Below are 6000 nucleotides of genomic sequence, written 5' to 3' on the forward strand. Positions count from 1 at the left end.
ATTTTATATTATTTTTTTCTTTTTCACAGTCGCCCACTACCACAAATTATGCAGTCAAGTTTCCCACATTTGAGGAAATTGCAGGGGTCAGCACATCCGGAGTGCAATGGATAAGCCTCACCCTGGGAAAACCACCTTCGTGATCATAGTATCTCCCCTGCCAGGTAAGTAGGCCCAGCTAATTTTTAAATTTTTTTTGGTAGAGATGAGGTTTCCTCATGTTGCCCAGGCTGGTCTGGAACTCCTAGGCTCAAACGATCCTCCCGCCTCAGCCTCCCAAAGTGCTAGGATTGCAGGCGTAAGCCACCACATCTGGCCGTGTCTTCTATTAATATTTACTGAGTTTCTATGACCTATCAGGCGCTGAGTGAAATACTTTACATGTTGTGGCAGAGAATGGCCAGATGCTTAGCAATCACAGTTCCTCTTCCTGGGCACATAGGGCAACTATATTTCCCGGTCCCCCTTGCAGTTAAGTAGAATATGTGACTGGCTTTTAAGAAATGTAAAGTTGAGTTGATGGGTGCCACTTCCAGGCCTGGGTGCTAACTCTGTCTTTGCTATTCTGCCAGTCAGCTGGAGGTGTCCAGTGGAGGATTCTAAGGGGATAGAGGGAGCTTGGGTCCCTGAATCACCTCTTGGAGGACAGCTGTGCAGAAAAGACACCCAGTTTGCATCAGTCTATTGATTGGGTGAGGAGTAAACGCTTATCTTATCAAGCCACTGAGATTGTGAATTTTTTTTCATAGCAGCTAGTGTGAACTACCCTGAATAATCTGCAAACCTTATTTCATTTAATCCTTACAACCACTCAGTAAGATGAGCATCATTATCAGTATTTTGCAGATGGGAAAATGAGGTCAGAGTCTAAGTCACTTGTCCATGTCATTTAGTCAGTAAGCAGCAGAGCTAGGAGCCTGTTTGACTCCAGAGCTCATGCTTTTACTACATGTGAAGAGTGCGCTTCTGAATCTTGGAAGAGTTCTTGCAAGAGACAAACATCAAGTGATTGAGAGAGAGAATGGGGGCTGAGAGAAAGGGGGGGCCATGGGAGGAGGGACAGCTGAGGGCTGAGAGTGTTGCAGAGGGTAGAGGGATGTGGCACGCCCAGGGAACCTGTGGGTAGAGCTGGGTGAACGTCTTGCCCTTGTGGCTACCCTGGGAAATTTCTAGGGCAGATTTTGGGCTCCGGGTGGTTCCACTGTCTTATTTTCATTTTACTTCATCTTGGTCTTCAGGATGATGCTGTCCAATGGGCATCCTTGGGGAGTCGGGTGGGCATCTGAGTGGGTAGGAAGTATGCTTGAGTGTGCTAACGAGCACAACTTGCAGTTTCGGTCCCTGGACTGGCGAGTAGGGAAGTTCCAGGACTTGTGATCACTGTGTCAGAGCTGCACATAACAGGGAGAGAGACACAGAGGGTACCGACCATGAGACAGAGACAGAGAGAAAGAAACTGTGTGGGTAGGAAACTTGGTAGTCGTTGGGTCAAGGAGAATTGCAGATGGACAGTGAGGGGCTCGCCCAGCTCCAGCAACAGCCCTGGGAAGAGTCTCCAGCGGCCGAACCTAATTAGTGTCCACATCCCTTCACTTCTGCCTGGCTCCCTCCTGGAGGAGCACCAAAGAGCTCAGAAGGGACAAAACCTCATTCTCAACATTCCTCTCGACTCTGTGTGGTGGCTCAGGCTTGGATGGGGAGTTCCTGGAACTTTAGCTGGGTGAAAGGCTTCAGTGAAGAGTTTTAGGCAGGAGAGGGACATGGCAGATTTGCATTTTAGATAGAAGAGGAAGCCTAGAGCATGAAAGTGACTAGCAAGGGTACCTCATTGGTTAGTGACAGAATGAAAACTTTGGTCTCCAGATCGGAGTTCAACTCTGGCTATCAAACCACAGCAGCTAAGTTTGTGGAACTGTGAAGACTGCTTGAGGTCATGCCCATCAGTTTAGGAGGAAGGGGAAGAAGTACTGATCTCCCAGGTGAGGGAATGTCCCTGCTAATTCCTTTGAATCAGCAGAGCTGGGGCTAAGAGGCTTCTCATTCCTATCATCTGTCTGGGACACTGTTCTTGGTCATTACCCAAGGTGGGAGGAGGCTGTGTACCTCAAAACCAAAAGATCTACTTCTAGCCCCAGTTTGGTCACTAACAGCTGTGTGCCCAGGGACCTGTCCCTTTGCCTGTATTAGCTGTTGGCAAGATTGGAATCTGGGCTGTTGTAAAGCCAGACACCAAAGTGTTCTGATAACTGGTAATGGCTTCTCAAGTAAGAGGGAGTGCAGTCTGTAGAAACATTCAGCAAAAAGCATGCTGACTAGGGGGATCTAGCCCATTTCTCTCATGGCTTGCATATGTTTGGCCTCACTCTGGGTTTTATGTTGTGCTGAGGCCCACTGCACCATCTTGGGACAACTGGGGCCTTTGGCTGTATTGGGGACACCTCCCTCCCCCAGAATGATTTTAAGAAAATCACCTTGTCAGGAAGGCTGTGGATCTGGTCCATTGTCACTGGTCATGAACTTAGTCCATTGTCATTGCTTTGTGAACTTGGGATGCAAGAAGTTAGGAACAGAACATTGACAGAAATATCTCGTGTCATTTCAAGAGACAGTCATGTCTTCCTTCTGCAGCCCAGATGGCCTTGACTTCTCTAGTTTTTTAAGGGTGTCATTTCCCCTTAATTCTAAAATAACAACAGTTTGAACTCCCATCCCACAAATGCAGGAAGTCCATCTGCTCTTGGGTTTCCAATTCCAGAGCCATCCTAGAGGGCTTGCAGCTCACCTCTGAGTGTCTTATGGTGGCGGCCTCTGAGCTGCAGCTGTTTGTCTGAAGTGTGGACACAGGCCCAGCACATTTAAAAAATGCTGTCAGGCCGGGCGTGGTGGCTCACGCCTGTAATCCAAGCACTTTGGAGGCCAAGGCAGGCGGATCACCGGAGGTCGGGAGTTCAAGACCAGCCTGGCCAACATGGTGAAACCCTGTCTTTAAAAAAAAAAAAAAAGAAAGAAAGAAAAAAGTAAAAAAAATGCTGTCAGAAGCTCTCAAATAACAAAAGTACCAAAGAGATAGTTGGTTACAACTGCTCAAAGCAGTAGTTTCAGGGCACCCACCAGTTCAGCCACATTTTGCAAACCCTCCTTAAGCTTCTGGCGGTGTTGGTGGCAGGGAGAGGCCGGTGAACTTCCTGCCTTTAGAAGTATCTAGACCTCTCTGAACACCCTTCTTGCACATAAAAAAGAGGAGAGGTCTTCGTCTTCCTGCCCAAAGACCACCTTGTTTTGTTTTTAACTTTTTACCTCAAGATGATTCACAACAAGAACATCAATGTCTTTCAAGAGAAATTCCTAGCCGCATCCTGAAGGTATAATCTGGCTCCAATGGCTCACATAGGGCTAGTTGCCTTAAGCCTGCCTCAGCCTTAAATAACACTGCAGGTGGGCCAGCAGCTGTGCGGCCCAGATAGTGGCAAGTCGGGCCCAATCCAGGGCCTGTGTCCACACTCAGTCCTTCCTCCCCAGCAGGGAAGAGACTAGGTCTGCCTGCTCCTCCTGCCCAGACAATACCTGGACAACGGACAATGATATTTAGGCTGGGACAGCCTAAACTGAGACTTAGGGAAACCATTTCTGTAGCTCCTCAGGGGCCTGGTTCTGCTAAGGACATACTCCACTGGCATTGCTAAATGAAACTGGTAACGCTTCAGTCTGAGGCCTCTGTCTTGGGCCCATCACAGATGTCTAGGATGTCTTCCAGAACAATGGGCATACATGTACTTATATTTACAAGACCAAGAAGGTTCACCCGATACAGGGGAGGCTCCCATGAAAGACAAATCCTGATCACTACTCTGCCATGCAGAAATGTCTTGTAAACCCTTGAATTACAGCTTCTCAGCTTCAAGGATTTAAAGCTCTACATTCTCCCCTGTCTCTGGCAGCAGCCACAGTGCTCAGTGGGAAGACCTAAGCCTGAGGTTCAAGCCCCAGGTCTGTCAGTTGCCATCTGTAACTTTGGGCAAGTCACGAATTCCCCAGGTCTCAGATTTCTTAGCTACAAAAGGAGGATAATACCACTTCTTTCAACCTATCAGCATTGTTGAGAGGATGAATTCAAGCAAGAATTTGTTAAGTACCCTTGCCTAGGCATGGTAGGATCCAAAAATTAGTAAGACATTGGCCTTATCAGGCTCATGCACTTTTAGGGTATTTAGACTTCAGTAGGTAACTTCATTATAATATGAGAAGAAACAGCTCGGATCTAATGTGTTTTATAAACTCTAAGGTGTTATATTCTTATAGATACATGCTGCTGTCATTTTTCCTATAAATTGGGTTTCCTTTCTGTTCACTGCTAGGCCAAGCATGTCTACAGCAGCTCACAGTGAGAAGCTGCTTCTCCTTGTCCCCCAGGTTCCAGGAGGTCTCACTGCCCCCAGTGGAACCCTAGAATCTTTTCAGGGAGCTCCTGTCATTCTACTTACATGCTTCCCTTCCAGCACTCTTCCCAGGACATGGTAGAAGTACAGTCTTTCCTGTTTCACAGAATTAATGATGAGTACAAGAAATGATAATTGGAGGCCAGCCAGGAATGGCGAATGGTAAGGGTGTACAAGTGCCCAGCAGAGGATGTGTGGGAGGAGGGCATGGAGAGGGAAGCTCTGTAGTCCTGAGGATAGTGGAAGTTTTATAATTTATAAGAAAACGAAAGTCAGAGAAGAAGAGCTATCTCAAGAGCCTAGCGGGTTCACACCTTACCCCCAGATTCATTCTGTGGCGATCTGACCTTTTGGGACAAAAGAACAAGACAGGCGATGTTCTTCTCACCTCCTTTTCCAAGCTCTTTTAAACAGGCCAACATTTAGGTGATTTTGATGGGGGAGGTCCTGCTGATATCTCTGATAGTCCGTAGCCAACCTCCTTTCTGTCTTCACTAACCTGTCCCTCTCTCCTCCCCGGCCTCTTTTCTAAGGACACCCCAAAATTCCAGTGGAAAATTACCAGGACCATAAAAAAAATTGGCATTTCTTGTGAGCATTGTTCTAGTTCTTGTGTATGGTGAGGCCATTTTTACATACAAAAAAATTTTAAACTAGCTGGGTGCAGTGGCTCACACCTGTAATTCCAGCACTTTGGGAGACCGAGGTGGGTGGATCACCTGAGGTCAGGAGTTCAAGACCAGCCTGACCAACATGGTGAAACCCTGTCTCTACTAAATACAAAAGAAAAAAAAAATTAGACAGGCTTGGTGGCAAATGTCTGTAATTGCAGCTACTTGGGAGCCCGAGGCAGGAGAATCGCTTGAACCCAGGAGGTGGAAATTGTAGTGAGCCAAGATTGTGCCGTTGCACTCCAGCCAGGGCAACAAGAGTGAAACTCTGTCTCAAAAAAAAAAAATAAATAAATAAACTTTAATTATTAAATGTGTTCAAAACCCATACACATGTATACAGAAATATACAGTTTGATCAACACTTGATGCACAGTATGAAGTTTCAAAGAGGTGACTCATGCTTACTGTTGCACATTGTAGAAATTTCCAGCCTAACTTTGGAAAGCTGAAGTAAATAGATGCTGAGGATCGTGAAATTCTGGTAAGGGATCACTACATGTGTCTACATTTATAATTTAACAGAAGGGTTTCCACATGATCACTGGGTACTCACCCATCCACTGGTCCCAGGAGAGGCTTCCTGTCCACACACAAAGTGAGATATTTCTGGTGCTTGGTCCCAGCCTGTTGCTATTACGCCACTTTCTTGAGCTCCAGACTCAAAATTACTTCCTCCTCTCCACTTAAGTCTTCTCCCTAGGCCAACTGTGGTCACCACATATTAAAGCATAAGTCAGTTGCACAGCAATTCTGAGATCCCAGTTTGGTGACAAAGTTCATAACTGCCACATCTTCTTCTTGGGTCAGTAGCTCAAATCTGCAGGCATTCATTGAGTAGTCCCTGTGTCAGGCACTGTGCTAAGCGCCTGGGGACAAAAACAGAAAAGATA

At 46.6% G+C, this 6000-nt stretch overlaps 1 long non-coding RNA gene and 1 pseudogene across 1 annotated transcript; one reads left to right on the forward strand and one right to left on the reverse strand.

Moving 5' to 3' along the window:
• Positions 1–26: 26 nt before the first annotated feature.
• On the reverse strand, positions 27–172 carry LOC116556464 (annotated as a pseudogene).
• Positions 173–308: 136 nt separating this feature from the next.
• On the forward strand, positions 309–5007 carry LOC116556216. Its single transcript, XR_004270888.1, has 2 exons — positions 309–692; positions 4970–5007. It is a non-coding gene; the product is annotated as an uncharacterized LOC116556216 (long non-coding RNA).
• Positions 5008–6000: the final 993 nt, after the last annotated feature.

This window comes from Sapajus apella, unplaced genomic scaffold (genome assembly GCF_009761245.1).
Source record: "Sapajus apella isolate SASKATOON/1434 unplaced genomic scaffold, GSC_monkey_1.0 scaffold16, whole genome shotgun sequence".
Taxonomy (NCBI): Eukaryota; Metazoa; Chordata; class Mammalia; order Primates; family Cebidae; genus Sapajus; species Sapajus apella.